This window comes from Molothrus ater, chromosome 1 (assembly GCF_012460135.2).
Source record: "Molothrus ater isolate BHLD 08-10-18 breed brown headed cowbird chromosome 1, BPBGC_Mater_1.1, whole genome shotgun sequence".
In the NCBI taxonomy this organism is placed as follows: domain Eukaryota; kingdom Metazoa; phylum Chordata; class Aves; order Passeriformes; family Icteridae; genus Molothrus; species Molothrus ater.
Genome location: NC_050478.2, coordinates 86,713,487 through 86,734,167, shown reverse-complemented (window position 1 = coordinate 86,734,167; position 20,681 = coordinate 86,713,487). Strand labels below are relative to the sequence as shown.

The 20,681-nt window shown below is 42.2% G+C and overlaps 1 long non-coding RNA gene across 2 annotated transcripts in view; it reads right to left on the bottom strand.

Annotated features, from left to right (window-relative positions):
• The window catches only part of LOC118701751 (uncharacterized), an 84,855-nt gene that overhangs the window by 4,888 nt on the left and 59,286 nt on the right, over positions 1-20,681 (bottom strand). Inside the window, exons 4-6 of one of the 2 annotated variants that reach the window (XR_004982579.1) lie at positions 13,499-13,671; positions 10,934-11,129; positions 8,598-8,886 (exon numbers count right to left, since the gene is read on the bottom strand). This is a non-coding gene — a long non-coding RNA (uncharacterized LOC118701751). The remainder of the gene's footprint in view (positions 1-8,597; positions 8,887-10,933; positions 11,130-13,498; positions 13,672-20,681) is intronic. The other variant, XR_004982578.1, reaches the window with a different exon arrangement.

Genomic DNA, 20,681 nt, shown 5'->3' with positions numbered 1-20,681 from the left:
CAAAGTCCACATGAGCAATTTCAGATTTTGAGAAATTGCTTTCTGCAGGGTTTCAGGAAACCACCCCTCCCTCCCCCTGTCCCCTGCTTTTGCATAGGTCTATGATACACAGCAACATCTCTAAATTTAATATCACAAGTGAAGTCCAGTGAAGGGAAGACCAATACTATGGCTCTGAAGCAGCTATTGAGTGTGACTATTGCCTAGTTTTATGGCAAACAAGTCCATTAGCATTTAAATTGATTCTTAACTATTTTCATAGAAATTCACAGCAATATAAGCCTTAAATCCAGGACTGGTAATATTGTGATTTTTATGTCTAATTTCAGATTTCGTTTTCAGTACGATAGATTGTAATTATAAGGCCATGAAATTTCAGAGAGCTGCTTAAAAATGCACGGATTTGTGTTTCACCTTTAATGAGTAAAAGAAAAAAAAGGAAAAAAAAGAAGTAAGCATTATCCCATGTCCCTGTGTAAAACTGTTGCCTAACCCTGATATTCTTGGACATAACTCATACAGTCTTGTTACAGGGCTTACAAATTAAAAACTTAGACTAAAGACGTCTTTTAATCTGCGTAAGGATACAAAATATAAATCCCTAGCACTTGGACAATCCTGTAAACTGAATGGCACAGATGTCTGTCAGTGAATACCTATATTCATAGAATCATTAGGGTTGGAAATGACCTCCAAGATCATCAAGTCCAACATTTGGCTGAACACCAGTGTATCAATTAAACCACATTGTTCCAAACTTGGTATAGAATACAGGTGAAAAAGCTTGAATGGCCTCCATCAGCCTCTGGACACATCCAATAGGGCTCAGCCATCATGGTGCTCTCCATTTGACAGCACCTGCTCCACCAGTGCTTCTGGGGGAAGATTGCAGGAGGTAAGCCACACTGAAAATATGCTGATATTGATGCTGTGTGGACATAAGCAACAGTCTTTGCCTGCTTCAGCAGTGTACTTCAGGCCATTAGTTGCTCTGATGAATTTCTCCACCCATTCTGGAAAGCATTAAAAATGTTTTGTATGGGTACAAAAAGGCAGAACTCAGCATAAGCCAAACCTGAGTGGCTTCTCAGTGACCTTTGTGATTGGGAGTATGTTTTCAGTACATTTATTTGATCCTGGTAGTTAATGTCACCCCATGTAAATCCTTAAGAGCTTTGTGATTTTGAGAGGTGGGATTTCTCCAGATGTGGTTTCCATGGCTGAGAACTCTGCTGCCACTTAGGTTGAAATGTGAGAATCTTCAGAGACCAACAAGTTAACAAAAGGACACTTAGCAATATTGCTCCTCTGCTTGAATCTGAATTTAATTAGCTCGAGGAAGATATAAAGGCTGCTTTTTCAGGTGTGAGCTGCTACAAGACCCTGGGGGAAGAGAAAGAAACTATTTAAGGGAAGGAAGTGCTTGTGCTATTACAGCCACAGAAGGCTGAGTTCACTCAGTCCTGCACTGTTGACAAGTGCTGATAATGCCATATATCAAACACCCCTTCTCAGGCTTCTTTGGGAGCTCTAACGTGGAAACAATTTTAGGTGATGAAGTACCACAACACTGTCAATCCCACATCTTCAGTATTGCATAAAAAAAAATTAAAATAATAATTAAAAAAGGTTGAAAAATATTCTGTTTGAGTATTACTGAAGACATCTGGTTTGGGTGTAAAAAAGGCTAAGTCAAGCTCTACATGTTTCTTATCCATGTAACAAGCATTGCTGCAGGGAATGTAAGGGTGGAGAGAAATTTCTGTCACCAGATTTTATTTTACTGAGCTAAATCTTCAATGCAAAGGGTGTGTTTCTCTTCACCAATGAAAGTTTGACTGTGAACTGAATGTCAACAGTTCAGCAGAGTGCATTTCACTAAGTGCTAAAATCACTTCCTTGCCAAGGATGTATCTGTTAATTAAAACATCAGGCTACTTACACTGTGTTTGATACTGTATCACAGGGGACACTGTACATTTCCCCTCTGACAATTCTTCTACAAAACATACTGAACTTGTAAAAATCACTGTTAAACACCTCAGAAAGTTATGTGAAGAAACAAGTTTAAATCAAGAACTTACAATCAAATCATATTGATGTGATTTAAACTCAAGGTTACACCCAGGTGTTCCAGGCCACTCAATGCAATCCATGACTGAAACTTTGGAAAGGAGCTGATCCAAATGGGCCTGTGAACCTTGCATCTTTGACTATCTATCTGGTTTATTATAAAATAGAATTCATTTATTTCCATGAACCTAATCCAAACTTCAGTATAGTCAACAGAAACCTCACCACTGACTCCAAAACCAAAACCTATCACATTACCCAAAAAAAAAAAAAAAAAGCCAAACAAAACAAAACAAATCAAACACATGATGGATTGTTCTGTCTCCACAGAGTACAAAGTGGCTTCACTTTTAATGCTCACACTTCAACTCTAACTCCCAAAGCTGTCTATTTTGTGCTTCTGGAATGTCATATTTATTAAACCATTTTTTATAGGTGTGCCTGGGCAATATGTAAAAAAACCCACCAAGTTTAGGTTTATGCAAAACTGACACCACAGTTCTGGTTCTATGCTCAGGGCTTCATACAGACTGGTGCAAGGACCAAGAGATTCCACATTCCTTCCATGGTTTTAACCAGGGTCAGATTAGGTCCTTCTCTTTGAGAAGTCCTTTGTCAAATAGTTCCTGAAATCAGATAGCTGAGGTCTTTCAGCACTAACTTTTTCCTCATCCAGAGATGTTTGACACTGGTTGAACAACACTTCTTTCTCTCACAGCCCCATGAGAGGGCTGGGAAACAATTAAATGCGTCAGAAGTAAAACTTATGGAGGTGTTTGTGCACCCCAAACTAAGATGAAGTGGTCCCCTTCCTAAATGTAGCCAGAATGATTTGACCATAAAAGAGCTGCTACTATCTACCTAAATGATCTTGCTAATACCTCTTTCTTTCAGTGACTACATCCTTTTATATCTTATATAGCTGGTGAACCAAACACATAAACCTTTTCTCCTGATAGCCCATTAGGTATGCTTTTGAGGTACAACCTCAGTAATTACTTCCTTCCAATGTAATTGTATTTTAATTACACATTTAAGGCCAAATTCTTTCCTCATCTATCCCAACTAAAATTCTCTGAAACCTTATTAATTTTAATTAAGTTGGAGTTGATGCAAAATTTCTAAGTGCTCAATTTTGCATTAAAAGTTTCAAATTCATTTAAACATGGATTTAATTTCCACAAGCATTTCAATTGGAAATGTGCTCCTGCATTTAGTCTTTCAGAGCAATAACATTAAATATATGAAACATAAAGTCCTTTCCAACAGATGATATTAGGACATAGCTAACCTTTAAATATTTCCTCATTTGCTACAGCTACCTGAGGGATGTTTGCTACAGACTCAAACAGGATTTCTCTCTTATTAACATCAGTAGCAGTGCTGTTCCAAAGGGATAAGCTGCAGCTGGAGATAAACTGTCCCTTTCTGAGAGGTGGGACAGAGTTTATGTCATCAGCCAGTGCAGTAAACACAGAAAGACACTCTGGGAATGGAGAAGACGAACTGCCAGAAGGGACTTGAGCCACTGAGAGCTCAAAAAGTCAGTTTGAAGTGTTTACATGAGCAGGGAATTGGTACATTTAGTTGGCCATGAAAGAGTGAGAAAACATGGAAGTAAAACTTTTCACTGTCTCACTGAAAAAAAAGGACAAGAAGTGGCTTGAGAGAGTCACTTATTATTTTCAAAATAATACCTGGAGCAATTGAACCATCAAGAAAGTTATTTGAAGACCTGACCTGGACACAATAAGACTGTAGAGGGACTCAGTAATTGTGCTCAAAACCGAAAATAAAAATATGAGGCAATTGAGCCTTATGCTTCAGATGTAAGATCTGTGACACTACACATATCTTTGGAGACATTATGGAGCCCCTGATTAAAAACAAGAGCTGCTTGTGGGATTCCAGAGTGCGAGCGAAATTATTGAGAGAAACAGATCCAGCCCTGAAGAGATCAGCCAGCATCACAAAGAGGTGACTGCTGAGCTCTCAGACAAGTGTAACACATGTCACTGGGCCTCCAAAGCTCTCAGGTGAGGCGAGGGTAGTGCCCAGCAATGTCTCTGGAATACAGCAAGCCAGATATGCTGCACAAAGAACCACACAGAAGGGCTGTTTGCAAAACCTTTACAGCCCAGAAGGGAGGCTCTGGCAATCACTACAGCCCACAGCCCACAGTGGGCACTGCAGGATGTGCCACAGTGCCTGTGCTGACTCCCAGCATCTCTCTTAGGGAGCCACCCAGTAGCTCCAGCAGAGGTCTGACATTCTTCACACAACATATGCCGAACATGTGGGAGACAGGCTTGCCTGAGCAGAGCCATGGAGCATATCCTCTGGCCTAGCATGACTGCCCACAGCAAACACTGTCAGACAGGGAAAACAGTGAACTGGCAGGGAGATAGCCCAGCCAAATCCCTGGCGGGGAGGGAATGAAACAGCGTGGACAGGTCTGTTTGCTTTCAATAACAGGAACGTGTACAGCCACCCCAGCTCATTGCCCCAGCTCCACAGAGACCAGCTTCCTCAGAAGCTTTCCAGGCTTTTGGGAGCCCTAAGTGCAAAGGGGGTGAGGCTACATGCTTTGATGTGGAACAAAACAGTGGTGAAAAGTGATTTGAGTCTGAATAATGGAAGAAAAGTCTGCCTAAGAGAAATTCCTGAGAGAGAAGTTAAAAAAAGCAGGAGACAGAGCTGGATGTGAGTAAGACAGAAGACATTACAGTCATGTTGGACATGACATGCTGCATAAAATAGTGTGTGACAACAGGTCAGAAGCCTGGTATGAGTCTCAGGGCTACATCTGTAATTGCCAATTGTGCACAAAAGTCCCATGACACAGAGGGAAGCAGGGTCATATGGATGTCTGTCTGACCCTTCTGTACCCTCTTCACTTTCAGTTCAAACACAGAGAGAATGTGACACTCCCAGGCCCAGAGGGTCAGGGCAGCCTCTTACCAGCCTCTGCACTAGCTTCACATGAATCCTCCATGTCAAAATCACTAGGATTGTCATTTCAAAAGCATTATAGACAGATACAGGGCACAGGAAGCCTGAGAGATTAGAGATTGAAGTTGGAGAAAGCCCTGGAGATGTTTGTTGTGTGTGGTGTCATTTATTGTTATAACCCATGGCATCAGCCAGATGTTACAAGCCCTGCAGTGTGAAAGAGCCCCAGCACCTGATGCCACCCTCAAGCCCAGGAGGAGGTTGCAAAGGCATTCAGCTTGGGAGCTCTTGTACAGACAGGAGACTCTGCTAGTCGAGACCTCCTATCTGAGACTGCACAGCACCTGCCACACCAGATCACCCAGCCTCAAAAAGTCATCTCTTTTCCTCAGGAAGGGGCAGCCAGGAGCAGTCACACTAGGGGAGAACAGCACCAGATGTTACTGGCAGGGCCAAGCCAAAACTGAAAGATCTCCTACCATGAAACAGCAGAGCTGCAGATGAGTCAGGAAAGAACTGGAGGTCAAAACAGTGCAGGGTGACCCAGGGGCTCTCCTGACTTAGTGGACTGTGAACAATTAAATAGGTATATTTCATCATTGCTTGTTTCATGCAAATGTTTGCTGTTAGTGTGTGTTGTTTGTGCAATAGAGGTATAAAGAAAGGTAGGATGCTCTGGCACAGGACAACTGGACCTATCCTCGTTATACAGCTTACATACTGACACTTCTGAAAGCTGGTCCCTGGTAGGCACTCTGCCTGATGGCTGAGAAGAACGGCTACAGCATCAAGCACAGCTGTAATGCCTCTGAAAAGAGCTGTTTTCCAACAAGGAGCTTGTTTCATTTTTACAAGCAACGAAGGGCTTTTTGGCTCTTGCTCAGCATGTGTTACCTGACATGCCAGGCATTCCCAGAAGCCATGAGGAGAGTCAGGCAGTGAGGAACTGCTCTGTGTACTGAGCTGAACTTGCTTTCTCGTTTTTCCAAGTCTTGGCAGACAGGTAAATTTTTTAAGGTACTTGTTTCTAAATACAACATGTAACTCGTTTTGCTGCAGTCTATCCATCTAGTATTCTGTGCTTGTGGGTACAAAAGTTACCAGTACCAGTTAACGTGACTGAGAATTAAAAAGGAAATATGTGCTTTTCTATCAGAGACAGAATGTTTGAAGTTAAAAGATTTCAAGGTATCCTGCAGTTTTGAAGCTCACTGTTCCTTGCCTGCTTAAATAAAGTGAAGTGGAGCTAAATGATACATTTCTGCATAATTGAAAATGCACAAACACAGGGAGAGAGACAAAAAGAGAGAAAACTAACTGGAAGCAGTTTCCCAAGCAAGTTACTTGATCTTGGCCAACAGAACCTGCAGTTTCAAGCCATTTAGGCACTCAGGAAAATTTGCTCTGGATATGAAACACATTTACTCAGCGCCCATCAATTCTGTGCTGCAGCCAGCCCTGGGGAAAGAGAGGTCTCTCAGTGGCTGCAGCCAGCACTCTGGGCAGCTTCCAGTCCTCCTCTCCTGCCAACAGTAAATAAAAGTATAATGAAATAAGAACAGCTAATGCTAACGCCCTAGAGCTGATGTTGGAACGAGGAGTGTGAGACCAGAGAATCGCAAGCAGCCTCTCCTCTCTACTGCAAAGCACTTGCAGCCCAGACACATCCCAAGCCAGGCTGATTTTCTGTGTATCCAGTAGCTCTGAGAGGGTTCTCTCCTCCATTAATTCATTCAGCCTTCTCTCAGGCTGCACTACCCATCGATGTTTTCTACACAAGCAGCCACACCATAGAAAAAGAGAATCAATATTCATTTTGGTCATGGCCTCTCCAGTCCTCAGCCATTCCTACATGTGTCCTTGTGTTTACAACCCCATGTAAGGGATAGGAATGAGATCAGCAGCTGCCAGCACAGCCCTGTGCCACAGAAATTTCCAAATAGTGTTCTTTCTCTGTCTCTTAGGAGCACATAATGCAGTTGATACTTCTGCCCTTTTGTTACACCTTTTTCTGTGCATGCAATTCATCTGGCAAATATATATCGAAGTAAATGTAAGAAAAAAAAATTAAAATTAAAACCTTACAAATGAGCTCAAAAAACCAAATCAATGTGAAAACTGGTTTCCTGAAGTTATGTTCCATGCACATAGTATATGTTAGTATTTAGTAACATGCAGAAATTACAGGTGTGACTTACGCCTTCTAAGTCTTTATGTTAGCTTTCCCTCTGCAAAATTAAAGTCTCTGTGGAGGAAGCATGGCATGAAAGAACTAAGAATTGTGATGAAGAGATGGTCAGCATTGACATTTTCCTTCCATATTTTAATTGACAGAACTAGGTAAACACCTTTCCTAAAAGAATGAACCCATATTGAATTCAGTTGAGTTACTGAGAGAAAGAATGAATTATTTTCTTAATTTCCCTTAGGAAAGAAAAGTCTCTGCATTACTCATACATGCCATCAAATTAAAATGGTGTGAAGGGAGTACAAGTTACTCAGAAATGAAATGTTGTGGAGTAAATGAAAGGCAAATGTTAAAAATCCTCCTCTGAGCAGCCAAGAAGAAAATTCCTTCATGATACATGTAGGTGACATAATCTTGGGACAGCCTTTCCATAGGTGTGGGCCTTCTTTGCATGTTCCCCAGGAGAAATCTGCACATCATTTGTCAAAATGGCTGTAGATTTATGTCTTTGTTTTCTTAGAAATATGAATCTTTGTATATTCATTGATTTTCAGTCTAGAATTAAACTTTACAATTGTGCTGTACATCAGTCCTAATAGGCTTGCCACAGACTTTCAAGCTCTTTCCTTAAGTTCCTATTTTCTAGCTGAATTGAAGCATGTCTTCTGCAATTAAAAAAAAAAAAAGCAAAAATCAAGCATTGATTTAAACACATCAGGTGTTAGAAAACTGTCAGACAGAATCTGATTCCTGGTCTAAGTTGTCTCATGGTTTTCCTCATGTGGTTCATAGGTTCCTGGGCATCTGTGAACTCCTTCTAATTCAATCATGAAATGTGATTGAGGAAATGAAGTTCTTGGTCTCTACATAGCAATTGACCAGTGTAAAATATCCTTGAAACTTACATTTCCATTGAAAGAAGTTGGAGAATCTATAAATTTTAAAAATTACTTACCTAGTATGTAAAAGTGCCCAGACTAGACCCTTCAGAGAAAGATGCAAGCAGTTTCACATTCCACAGTTATAAAGTAACATGTTAGAAAGGGTTATTGTTCCTATCCCAAGCTCTCATGAAGCTTGTTTATGACTTGAAGTACAAGTTCATTTCACTTACTTTTGGTGACAACTTTTATTCCATGCTGTAAATCAGGGTGGCTCATTGCAAAACACTAGATTAGCCATCAGTTTTCTAAACCCCATCACTGACAGTATCTGACATCACTTTCTTCAGAATTATCCTTCAGAAAACTACTCATTCCAGCCCATAGTCATGTGTAAGCTGGAAACATTACATAAATATATTGCTTCATAGGTACAAGAAAGTTTGTGTGTGTCAAAAGAAGTCAATATTTGCCCAATTTTCATACTGATATCCCAGCCTTACCTGGTGAGTCAAAGATGAGATGTGTCATGCTGGAAGCTGCCTCCACAGGCACTGGGGAGAAGAGGCTGAGCTGTGACACATTTTCAAATGCACCTTGGTGGACTTGTAATCAGACATCTTTGTGGGGACCTCAACAACTTCCCTTCTCCTCCTTTGTCTGAGGTCCAGTCACTTTTGGTTTTGATCCTTGTACTGGCATGTTTCACTGCTGGGTACAGGACACCTCATCCTCATCATGTCCTTAGTCCTGGTGACATTATTAGGCATGCTGGTGAGGCCCAGGCCCAGCCTTTGGGAGGGAAACAAATTTAAAAGTAAAATAGATTTTTAAGTAGGAAGCACTTTTCCCATATTGAAGAGTCACAACAGTTCCAAAATGAGAAGGCATATTTTTAGTGATTAGCTGCAGTTAATCCTAAGAATGCTTTTGGCTTTGTAATAAGTCAAACACAATATCCTCTCCTCCATGGAGAAGTGAGACGTGGGGTTTCAGAGTGGGAGAACAAAAGGATTACAAATGAGGTATTTGCAATAATTCCTCCACAGCGGCTATACACGCTACAAAATATTTCCCCCTAAACCAGAAATCTGCCTTGAATAAAAGGAAGAAAATGACATTAGGAGAAAGAATTCATATCTACAAACTGCACGTAAATCAGAAGTTCATTAGGGGAGTATGCAGAGAAGCTTTTGGAATGTAATTTTGCTACCAACTAGTTTTCACAAGAGTGAAGTAAGGCTTTCAAAAGCATCATTGCTCTAAGTAATTCAAATTACCTACCCTACCTGATACTATCTCTTCCCACAGAGATTACAAAGCACTTAAATTTTCACCCACTTTGTTACAGAAATCCCCATGGAAGATTTCAATCCATTTGCAAGCACTGCTGTGAGAAGAAAAGAAAAGATACCAGAAGTTTTCAAAATGACTGCCAGCACACCTAGAGTTAAAAGCTTCTTACAAGTATTGTCTTTGTATCATAAAGTTCTTCATTCAGAAATTTACCACTGTGTCACACAAAAACATCCCACTCAGGACCAAAACTCAGTCTACAAGAGTTCAGCTAAGAAACAATAATTCCTGGTGCTTTGTCCCCTTCTTTTTTCTAACACTGAAATAGAAAAGATCCTACGTGTTCTACTCTTTCGAAGAATGAGTGTACTCCTATTATTCAGAATATTACTTTAATTTTAAAACATAAAGGCGTGGGCTTATAGATGAGATTGCTGACGATGTTTGAAGCGTCAGGAGATCTCCACCGCGCGGGTGGCCATAGATGGCTCATCTCTCATTCAGAGGCATGTACCCTCTCCTAGGACATCTCCTGTTTTGTAGCAGTCCAAAGCCTTGCTTTTATTTAGGCTGACCTTGCTCAGGCACCCACAGGGGTGTGTTATAGCAGGGGTCATTAGGGAAGGCATCGCTCGGTTTCTGTCCCTCCCCATAGCAAGCAAGACCCACACTTTGCAGTGTGCAAATGTACTCTGTACTGACACAAAACTGCTGGGACATCTTATGCCTCTCACAGCCTAGAGGGGAATTTAGGAGTGTGCTGTGCTTTATTCTGGCTTGCCAGAAGCTGGAGCTGCACCAGACTCAGTGGCTTGCAGAGTTTTCCAGCAAGGTCGCTCCTCAGGGGCACTGAAAGGTTGTTGGATTCGGGCAGGTGAGAGCTGGCCTGGGTTCAATCAAAACCATTTCTAGCAAGGATTTTGTACTGACATACAGGTGCCTCACTACATTCTGCTTTGTGTGATGAAGTTTGAGCAACTCCAAACTAAAAAAAAAATTCAAAAAGAAGATGCAGAGGAGGAAGACTGTGTGGAATAAAAAGGCCCAAAGAATGAAACTTCCCATAAGTGTTACTGCCTGCTGTGCTTTGAAACCCACAGGTGAAAATCCAAGATTCTCTGAACCAGGAGAGCTCTGCCTTCAGCTTTGGTGTACCTAGGCTTCCAGGTAAGGTCACTGCTGTGCTGTCTTTACAGGTCCTGCAGCTTGACATGCTTGCAAATTTCCTGCAGGTCACAGCAGCTGCATGAGGAACACATGCGATCCTGAACAGAGCAGGAGGGAAGGGGCAGCAGGGAAGTTGCCAGAAAATGGTCTGTTGGAAGGTGTCCCATCCATGGAACCAGATGATGTCCCTGGGTGTTGGAATTGGATCGTCTTTAAGGTGTCTCCCAACCCAAGCCATTCTACCATTCTATAAAAAGACACCATTGTGGTAAAGTGGGCAAATGTTCTATTATTGTGTCTGGCTGCTTCCTGTCCTAGCTGCACCTTGCTGCCTGCACGAACACACAGCTAAATCAAAGCTAACTATGCAACTCACCAGCAGCAGACCAGCTGACAAGGTGACATAATTGGGGTCTCCTGGTGGCTGACAGACATCTGAGAGAGCAACTTGCTCACCAGCTTCTCTGGGGCTGGGTCACAATGGAGTCTCTCAACCCAAAACATGGCCTTTAGAAAGACCTGGAGCTTCTGAAAATGGCTGTGTTGTATCAATAACTGTAGGAATCACAGAGCTAGAGGGCAAATACACAAATGCCTTAAGATACAGCATCCATGAAAAGAAAAAAAAAGAAAAGAAAGAAATCAAGAAAGTAAAACAATTCTAGTGTTCTTTCAGCAATGCCTCTTGCATTTACTCCAGCACACTATATTTGGTATGGCTGTTTCTGTAGGAGAGCTACTCTCTGACAAGTCCTCATGTAGAAGCAGCAAACCTCCAGGGAGTTTAAGGCAGCTTTTATTTAGACCCACGCTTTGTTATGATACCAAGTTTAGCCTCAGTCATGCTGCTTACTGATATTCCAGTGTCTGTGGCTGCTCACAAGCTCAGGGTCCACATTTCTTGGGTTTCATTGATTTCACAGCATCACTGCCCATGCAAAACTCTGCTCCTGTTAATCCAAATCTTTAACTGTAGCTCAGATGTCTGGCGATGCAGAGAGGGTGGTGGCAATGACAGCATGCAATGTACACTGATGGGGACAGGAACATTGTGTAGCTGTCAGCACAAAGAAAGGGAGGCTCATCTTGCTGCAGCAATATTTGGGACAGAAGGCTGGAAGATCAATTTAACTCCTTTGATGTGTCATATCTTGCTAGTAAAGGTTTAAATGCTATTTCTGTCTGCCACATTGATTTTCATTGTCGTGGATCCTCTTCCTGAGGTAAAGAATTTCTCTCACAGAAGTTTCCTAAACCTGTTTAGCTTGTGGTGATGTTATGTTTTAAATGACAACACAAATACCTGCATGCGTATATGCACCAGCTCTTATAATTCATAAGAAATCTGTTTATGGCACTGTGTAATTTTAGTATTCCATGACAGCAGCATTTAAATTATGCTTTTTCTTCAAAAAGAAAAAAAGAAAAAAGAAAACAAATCATAATTCATCCAACTTCCAAGTACAACACCCTGTCCTGTTGCCCCTCTTCCATTAATCTGAAGACTGGGAGGCATTAAGTGATGCAAGACCTTTGAATCTGCCCCCTCAGAAACTCTGAGAGCTCAGAAGACTGTACGTTCTCCATTATTGTTCCAAAATATCAGCTTGCACGCTCCAAAACTATTTAAGAAATACTGATTTAATCATCTACTCCCCCACATTTTTGCAACTGCCATCACTACTGTGGGTGTTAATATGCTGAGTGGGACAATTGTGGTGTTTTGCTGCTCTAAAGAATTTTTTTTTCCTCATAAATTCCAGGAATGGGTTCTTTCTGCTGTTTTAGCTACTTCATGTAACAAATAACCTTTGCAATAGAAGAGTTTGGCTCATCATGCAGATTTGTGTTCTTTATAAGTGGAAAATAATAGCAGAAAGTGTTCCTCCTGTGTCACTGCTTTTATTCCAGTCAAGGTTGATAAAATATTTCTTGGAGAGAAATGCACAAATCAGCCTGCATAGGAAACCTGATGATGATGATGATGACAATGACGATGATGATGACGATGATGATGATGATGATGATGATGATGAGCGCAAGTTTGGGGATGACATTTTGGTGTAGTGCAGTTCCTTCCCGTGGCACTTGGGATTTGGCAGGTGAGGTTTCATAGGAGATCAATGAAAGTCCTTAAGGCTGAGATGAAAACCATGCATGGTGTTACTGCTGGAAGAGCTGTTTGGAGGAGACTGAGTGTTCCCAGAATAGTACAGTTCCTTTAACATAGCTACAAGCAACACAGCAAGCTCCAAAGGGATTCTTTTTTTAGGCTTGGATCTAAAGAGGTGTGGGGGGGGGGCGATGAACAGTAGAAGGCTGACAATGACAAGCAGGCATTAATTTGAAGGAAAGTAATACATCTACTAAACTCTTTAAGACTAACAGCATAAAGTCTTGGCAATCCCATCACTTTCCCCAAATATAATAATGTCAGGATTTTGGTGTAAGAAAAAAAAGAAAGAGCACAATGTTTAAGACTACAACATAGCATTTTGCAGCCTTATAGTAATAAATGCAACACAATCTGGAAATATATAAAATAAGATCACTTTTTTGCCTTTTTGTCAGGGGTGAGGTGTTGCAGTCACTCCTGCATAGTCATATACATCAGGCACGTGGTAGCACATGGAGGCCCTGGCAGTGTAAAAAAGCCACTGGGTTTTGCAATAATTGCACTGTAACTTTATGAAATGTCCTGTACAATTAGCATCCCACAGCATACTTATTGTTTTGTATGGTCACATGATTTAATGCCCCTGGGCTGCATTTTTGAAGGGATTATTTGGGTGTTTACATTTTTCACTGCTCCTTGAAGAGCTCACCTTCCTGAGCAGTCTAGTGAATGCAATTCAGCATGTCTCAGCTCCTCCATGGAAAGAAAGGAAAGATCTTGTGGTTAGACCCAGACATTTCATTTTCTTAGGCATCAGGTACTTACTCTCTAGACAGCTTGGTTCTCTGGGTTACAGCTGTGGGTTTCCCTGCTGTCTTGGTCGTGTGCAGAAAATACAATCCAATTACTTCTTCCATGTGGAGAAGATGCAGAGAGTCAGCAGTGATAGATAGATCCCTGCAGGGCAGAAAGACCCATCCTCTGAAAAATAATGAACCCTGTAGCAAAGGAAAAGAAAAAGAAAAAAAAAGCTTGGAAAAACACGGCTTACAACTGAAGACCCCACGGCCCTGAGTGAACTGAAGTTGAAAGTTCATGCAGTTTTGAATCATTGCTCGAGGCTCTCTTCAGAGTCAAAGGGATCTCAGTTCATACACTGGTTACACATTTAATCCTGCTTTAGCAGCTGCAATCAAGTCAAAAGTTTTTACTGTTTGGGAGGGTTTTGAGTGAAAGCTGATACCGCGTGTGGCGAGAGAGAGCTTTCTTCAATTCCACAGACCTGAAATAATCAGTACCACAGTGTGAGCTCCACTTCATTCAGATGCAGTGTAGGCCAAAACCTCTTTCCTAATCCTGGATATTCTTCGCAGAGGTGTGAGCCTGAACATTCCTGAAGCAAACACTGGCATTAGCAATCACAGCAGCACCTGAACAAGTGATCTGATTTTAAAAGTGATGAAATGGAAACTGTTGGTGCTTTTTCACCTCTGAACACCAGATAGTATGTTCACAGCTTTCTCTGGATGGAGGCATTTGATATTAGCCACTGTTTTGCAATTTTCCCTCTCTTCCATTACGAAAGTGGGTGCAAAAACCTGGGTACCACTATTGTTTGCAATAAAAAGCAGTAAATACCCATTCATCACTGCTATACCAAGATCACATTAATTATAAACACAGGTAATGGGCTGTCTTTGATGTCATTGCATTCGTTATTAGGATTTCTTTACCTACTGTGGAAATCAGTATATTTGGGGATCTTCTTAATGGAAACAGTTCATTTAGATATGTATAAAATTGTTGATCTTGCAAAACAATGTCTGACTATATATTTCTGAACTTCTCCCTCCTCCCCAAACAAAATTTTGCTAGTTATGTTTGTGGGAAAAAAATAAATCATTCATTGTGTGGCAGAATACAGCTTGGAAAACCTTCCCAATGCTCGTTACCAAACTTATAGATATTGTGATGTTCACTTTCTCTGCTTACCCAGAAGGCTGAACAGACACTATAAATTCAAGGACCCCCTCCATAGTGCACGTGCAGTGGTGTAAATCACAAGCAGCAGCACACACTGTGCCCTCAGCAAAGCCTGGGCTGGGTGATGACAGCCTTGCCCCCACAGAGGAGCAACTGCATCTGCAGATGGTTTCAGAGAAATCAGAAGGTGGCAGAAGAATAAGACTCTGTGACTGTGGTCACATCTTCCCAGATGTCCTGTATATCAAATTTTTTTTCCTGGAGAAGCTGGCAAATTTGAAACACACACAGAGGTATTTTTCAGCCAGTTTAAGCCATGGAAGGGAAGATTTGTAGGCCATGGAATAGGTGAGTGCAGCTTCAAAAACCTTTACCCTCATTTTGCCTAATGATGGTGAATTTGTTAGCATAAGCTTATTAGGCATAAGCATCTGTTTCCATCCATGATGGACCAACTGAATTGCCTCCAAGGCTGCTGACATTCTCCTCTTAAAAGTCATTGGCAGCAGCTGAGCAGAATCAAACTATGGTGTGTGATTTGTGGAAAGAGCAACCCACCACACACACATCTGTCCAGACAAGTTGCATTGCATAGATCTCATTTCTCTAGGAATTCAGACTCTAAAAATATTTTATTTTTGCCCTCTTTATTCTATGCATTTCATTCAGCTGTGCTTCAATCACTCTCTGCCAGCCTTTCTTGCTCTTGTGAGGCTGGAGAAGTCATAAATATGGCAGGTCCCTTTGAGTGTTAATGCTGGATGCTGTCCATGACTGCTGAGCTGCAATATGTGAGCCAGCGATACCACAAAGACAGAGTTTATATTCCTTCCCTATTACATATTTGTAGTGTGTAAATCTGCAGAGCAGAAGAAATTTATAGCGCAATGAGTGGTCATGGGGAAAGTAATCTCCATATAAAGCAGTGCCAGATACCTCTCTGTTTGGGACTCCTTCTATTGGGAAGTTTCCCACCAGGCTGAATGAAGCCTTCAGCCACTGCTGTTCTTTTTTTTTTTTTTGTGGCTCAGTTTTGTGCCTCAGTGACTGGGGGGGTCACTGACATTGTTTATCCATTATTCATTTAGCAATGCCTCTGGGAAGCAACTTAATGTCATGTATTTTTCACTTACATGAATTGCAATAAACTGGCCTCTTCAAGCTTGCCTGCACTGGGAAAATTTTCTAAGTTCTTTTACAGTCAGCATAGCTTAAACTGTTTGGAGGCTGCAGCAAGGACCTGGTAGCAGACAGCAAGAGGTGAGTGATTGTTTTTTACCAATGTGGCTTCAGACTGTGGCACTAGCTACACTTACTAAAACATGAACTATTAAGACTACATAAACCAGAAATATTTTGGCTTTGTTGAAATACACAGTATCTGTCTCCCTTGGACTGGAAATGCTTCTATTACACACACTGCTCATTCTCCCTTGAAGGGCCTGGCTTTCAGGGGAAGATTTTGAGTTTTTCTTGCTTTGCTTTCCTAGCCTTCTTTAAAGCAGCGTATTTTAAGTCAATATATCACTAACAAGCCCAGATGAGATTCCAGTGCAGCCTTTACTGTCAGAATCAAAATTACATGAAGTACTGAATTTTGAGGCAGTGATATGTGTACAGTCAAGAGGAGGTAGATTCTGATCTGCCTGGGTGAAATGCTCCTGGTTAAATCCCATCACGTGCGGGCCTCCGTTGGCACAACCAACAAATTTGTGCACTAATAAAACTGAGGGGCTGGAAAGAGAAAAAATTCTCTCTGGGTCTAATAGGAGGGATGTGAACAAATCATAGCTGAAAACATGGAGCGGAAAAGTTTGGTGGATACCCAAGAGACGGAGATGGTAGATCCTTTGTTGAAAGAAGGCAGCTGAGGAGAAAGAGGAGGTGCTACACAGAAGGGAACAATCATGTCTGTCCTCAAGACCTCCTGACGTGAGCCATATATGGGTCATTGGATGTGGTGGATTAAAAATCCTGTAGTGGCAAAAATACATTTTCTGAAGAAGTGAAATTTGCTGAATTTCAGCTGGAGTCAGATGCACATGCTTCACTCCTTTAGACAGTCTCTAAAAATAGTAGAAGCAAGGTGGGTTGTTACAGCATGAGTCCAAGTCCTTGAGTAAAAACACCTCCCTTGGCATGGGAGGCGTTTCTACCTCAGAATAAGGTATGGCCAGGTTAGGGTAGCAGAGGCCACACCCACAGAGCCACAATCAGTCAGAAGAGCTCAGCCTGTCCTGGGAGCAGCAGAAAACCCTGCTTTTCCCACAGCTGCTGTAAGCCCTCCAAACTGGGCTTGCGGCATGAGGATACAGGGGCTGTGCTTTGCAATGTGCCAGGAATGAGGACACAGGGGAGAGGAGAAGGCAGGAAAATGTAGTTGTCTCTCAGCCTTTACCCACCCATTTTCCTCCTGAGAACTGATCCAGGGCTCCCTGTGAAATCAGGAAGCACGTGGCCATATGAAGAGCCACTAGGACCATCCCAAAGGAGGGAGAGAGCCTGAGCCTCTTCCAAAGCAGAAATCATATGGTGCTCCCATGCCTTCTCAGATGGGCTATGCTCCCATCTCAGGCTACCCCTGGAGTGGGTTTGCCTTCTAGGATTCCCAAAGCTTTGGAAGACAATAAAAGGCAACTGGAACTGTTCGCTGACCTCTGCAAAGGGGCTGGTTGGTCATTTTTCCCTCCCCCTTTTCTTTCCAGAGCCAGCCATAAAGGAGATTCAGTAGTTTGTTGGCAATTTTAACCAACTCAGGTTTAAATTAGCTCATGAGGACCTCTGTGTGCACTGAGAGGAACCAGCTTGTTCACACTTTCATGTCCTCTACCTGACCAGGAGAATGCCTGATTCCCAAGCTGGAATTTCTGCCTGGCCAAGTGTCCCAACACAGGACCATGACCTGCCTGCTGTGGAACGCCTGTGGAAGGAAGTGCCTGCCTCTCTTCTCTGCTCTCCTGTCCCACAGCCAAAGCAGCCTTACACCTCAGGGTCAAAGCCTGGTGCTCAAAGGTAGGGTGCCATGCACAGTCTCCCTTGAGCTCTGCACTGAGTGCAAAGGATGCCTGAGGGCACACAGCACCTTTCCATCATCCCAGAATTAGTTTCTCTGCAAAACAGTTTTGTACTTGCAGACACTTGAGGGTGTCATGTCCCTCCTTCTTCTTGCCTCCCAGAAGCTAAGATTCTCACATAAAATTAAAATGAAGATGGTTTTGGTGGGATACTCAGTAAAAAAAGCATGTTGAATGGTGAGACAACAAATTCTTTCTGTCTCTGAGAAATGACTGTATGTGGTCCTTAGTGCTAGACTGCCCAGATTGCCTGCTATCTAATGAACCCTTATCTTGCCTCTACCAAACATTTGATATAATCACGGCTGTACACATTTGCTTTAGTCTATTCTTACTTCAGCTGACAGGGTGGTGAGAACTGCCTTACTAGTTCTCTTGAGGCATTCCTGGTGGCTCTCCAGGTTGCTAAATCATCATCCATGCAGATCCTCTCTTTATTGGTGGCTTAAACCATGCTTCCATGCTCTCCCTCATTTGGATTACAGGATGGGGAGCCAAGGAGTTACTCTGATAAAGGAAGCAGAACCCTCTCATCCTTGCACAGCCACTGCTCAGGCTCAGGTTTCCAGTGGGTTCCGTTCTCCCTATGCAGTCATGAAGCTTATGGGCAGCACAACCATGAACTGTCAGAAAACTTCCCTACATTTTCTCCATGGCAGACAGATGTGTAGGTGGGTTGTAATTTTTTTTTTTTGTCTCAGAAGCCTGCAGCTTGATGATTCACCAGCACAAGCTTTGGTGACTCCTACCCTCCAGTGCTGTTTCCTGCTCTATGGTTACACTGGCTGCCCAGCTGGCAAGCTGAGGGGAAACCTGCAAAGAGAGGGTGTGTGAGCCAAAGGAGCCTTGCAGTGAACAGAGCAGGCTGTCACTCGTGTGTCATCCATTTTTAATACAATCAGGTGTCCCCTTGGAGAGTGTGTCTCCCATGTATACTGCATGCTAGGCAGTATATTCCTGTGGCATGCAGAAATATGGGAGAGCAAAACCCTTTTGATGCTTTTTTGGAAGCTGCTTGTCAGTGTCCTCCCATCCTGGCCACAGGGGCTGTAGTTCCAGGTGGAATCAAAGATCAAGGTTTTGCCCAGCATGTGGACCGTGCTACCCCAGCTTCCTGCTGTGTCCTAACTGGAGGTACAGCTCCAGCCACAGCCCTGTGAGAAAGGGGGAGAAGGTGATCCTGCTCTGCCACGAGCAGGCATCCATCCAGGCAAAGCGGGGAACAACAGCTGCACACCAGTATCAGCCCCCTGGATAAAGGGCAGGTCCTCCCCAAAGGGAAGGCAGGCTGCAATGAACTCTAGGCGGGAATTTGAAGTACCCGTATTATAGCCACAAAATATCCACACAATAATAATGGATAACATAATATCAGCTGTGGACTACTGAGGAGAAAACAGCAACATTCCTTCCCACAAATGCAAGGTTGATATTTTTTATCCAATTTATTTGCTATGCTTAATTTACAATCTTTTTCATGTGGCTGTGAAAATACTCACGTAAGTGTGAATTGCAAACTCAATTTAAATACCTGTATTTATTTTCATTCTTCCCCTTTCAGTAAAATTTTTGGTGGCAGACAAGCTTCTGATGGAAAATTTTCATACACAGCTCTGGGTTTTATTTTATCTGTTAGAAATTATTTCATAGCCAGATATTGCCTTAATTGTTTACATACTAACTGGGGACAGATAATGTGTAGCCTAGGCTTTATTTAGCAACTTAAACTAAAATGTTACTGAGTAGCTGGTAGACAAAACATTACATTGTAAGGGTTTGGTTTTTTTCCCCTTCTCCTATATTTTACTTTGATTAAAGCTGTACTGAGGTAAAATTGCACATCTCATGCAAAAAGCAATTTACCTCAGCTCTTATTGAAGTTAACCGTACTTATTTGTCCTAGCATAATGTATTTTTCTAGCTGCATTCTAACTGCAGTGCTTTATCATATGAACCAAGCTAGATTTAATCAAATTCAGTTTGTGTTGTGAATTTTAAGACATTTGTTCAATTAGTTGGAATAAAAGCAAAACATTTGGAAGAAAGATTAAAGCTGAAAAATGCTGCTGCTAAGCTGGGTATCCAATGCTCCTTCTGCACCTTTCTCATCCCAAGATACTTCTCATGCTTGAAAAGGCTCCCCAGTCTTTTTTTTTTTCTTTTCTGTTCCTCAGATTGGTGGTGATGCTCATGGGGTGGGGAAGATAAGAGTTATTATCAGGTTTCAACAGTTATTTCAGGTTTCAACAACCAAGGCTAAGAGCTGGTGGGTATTCCTCCTGTTGTGTCTGTCATGAGCTTTTTCTGGGCTCTGATGGATAGGACCACATTCAAGCTGGGACCTTTCCTAATGTACTGGAGTCCATCGGGAAGCCGCAGTGCTGCTACCCAGTTCCTCTCTAGACTTTCCTGCGCCCCTCAACTGCTTTCCTATTACTCTCCTTGTTGCCACCTGGTGGAAAAGTTGCCATTATTCACTCATGTTGGTCCTTCAGGTCTGGGTGTGCAGCTCAGTGAGACCAGCACAGGACCTGAGGGACATTGGGGAGAAAGGTCAGACCCTAACACACCTTTCCAGCAAGCAAATTACTTTCTCCTCTCACCTCTCTATTTCTTCCCCTTGTTTGCACCCAGACAAGGTACTTTGGGCTATCAGAATGATTTTTGCTGTGTTGTCCTGCCAATGAAATACAACATCCATTAATTATTATTGTATTACTTTTATCAAGAAAATTTTATGCTTTGTTGTTACTACGTCTTATTTTCCTCATCTGGGAATTCTTACCTAACATAGCTTAGGCTCTCAGTTTGAATGATTGGAAAAGGCCATGGTAAAAAAAGGGCGAGAAATAAAAATGTCTTAGTGAAGTCAGAGTCCACTCTCTCAATTGAGAAGCGCAGTGTTTTCATATTTTGAGACAGTTTCTCAGACAGCCAGACAAGGTGACATT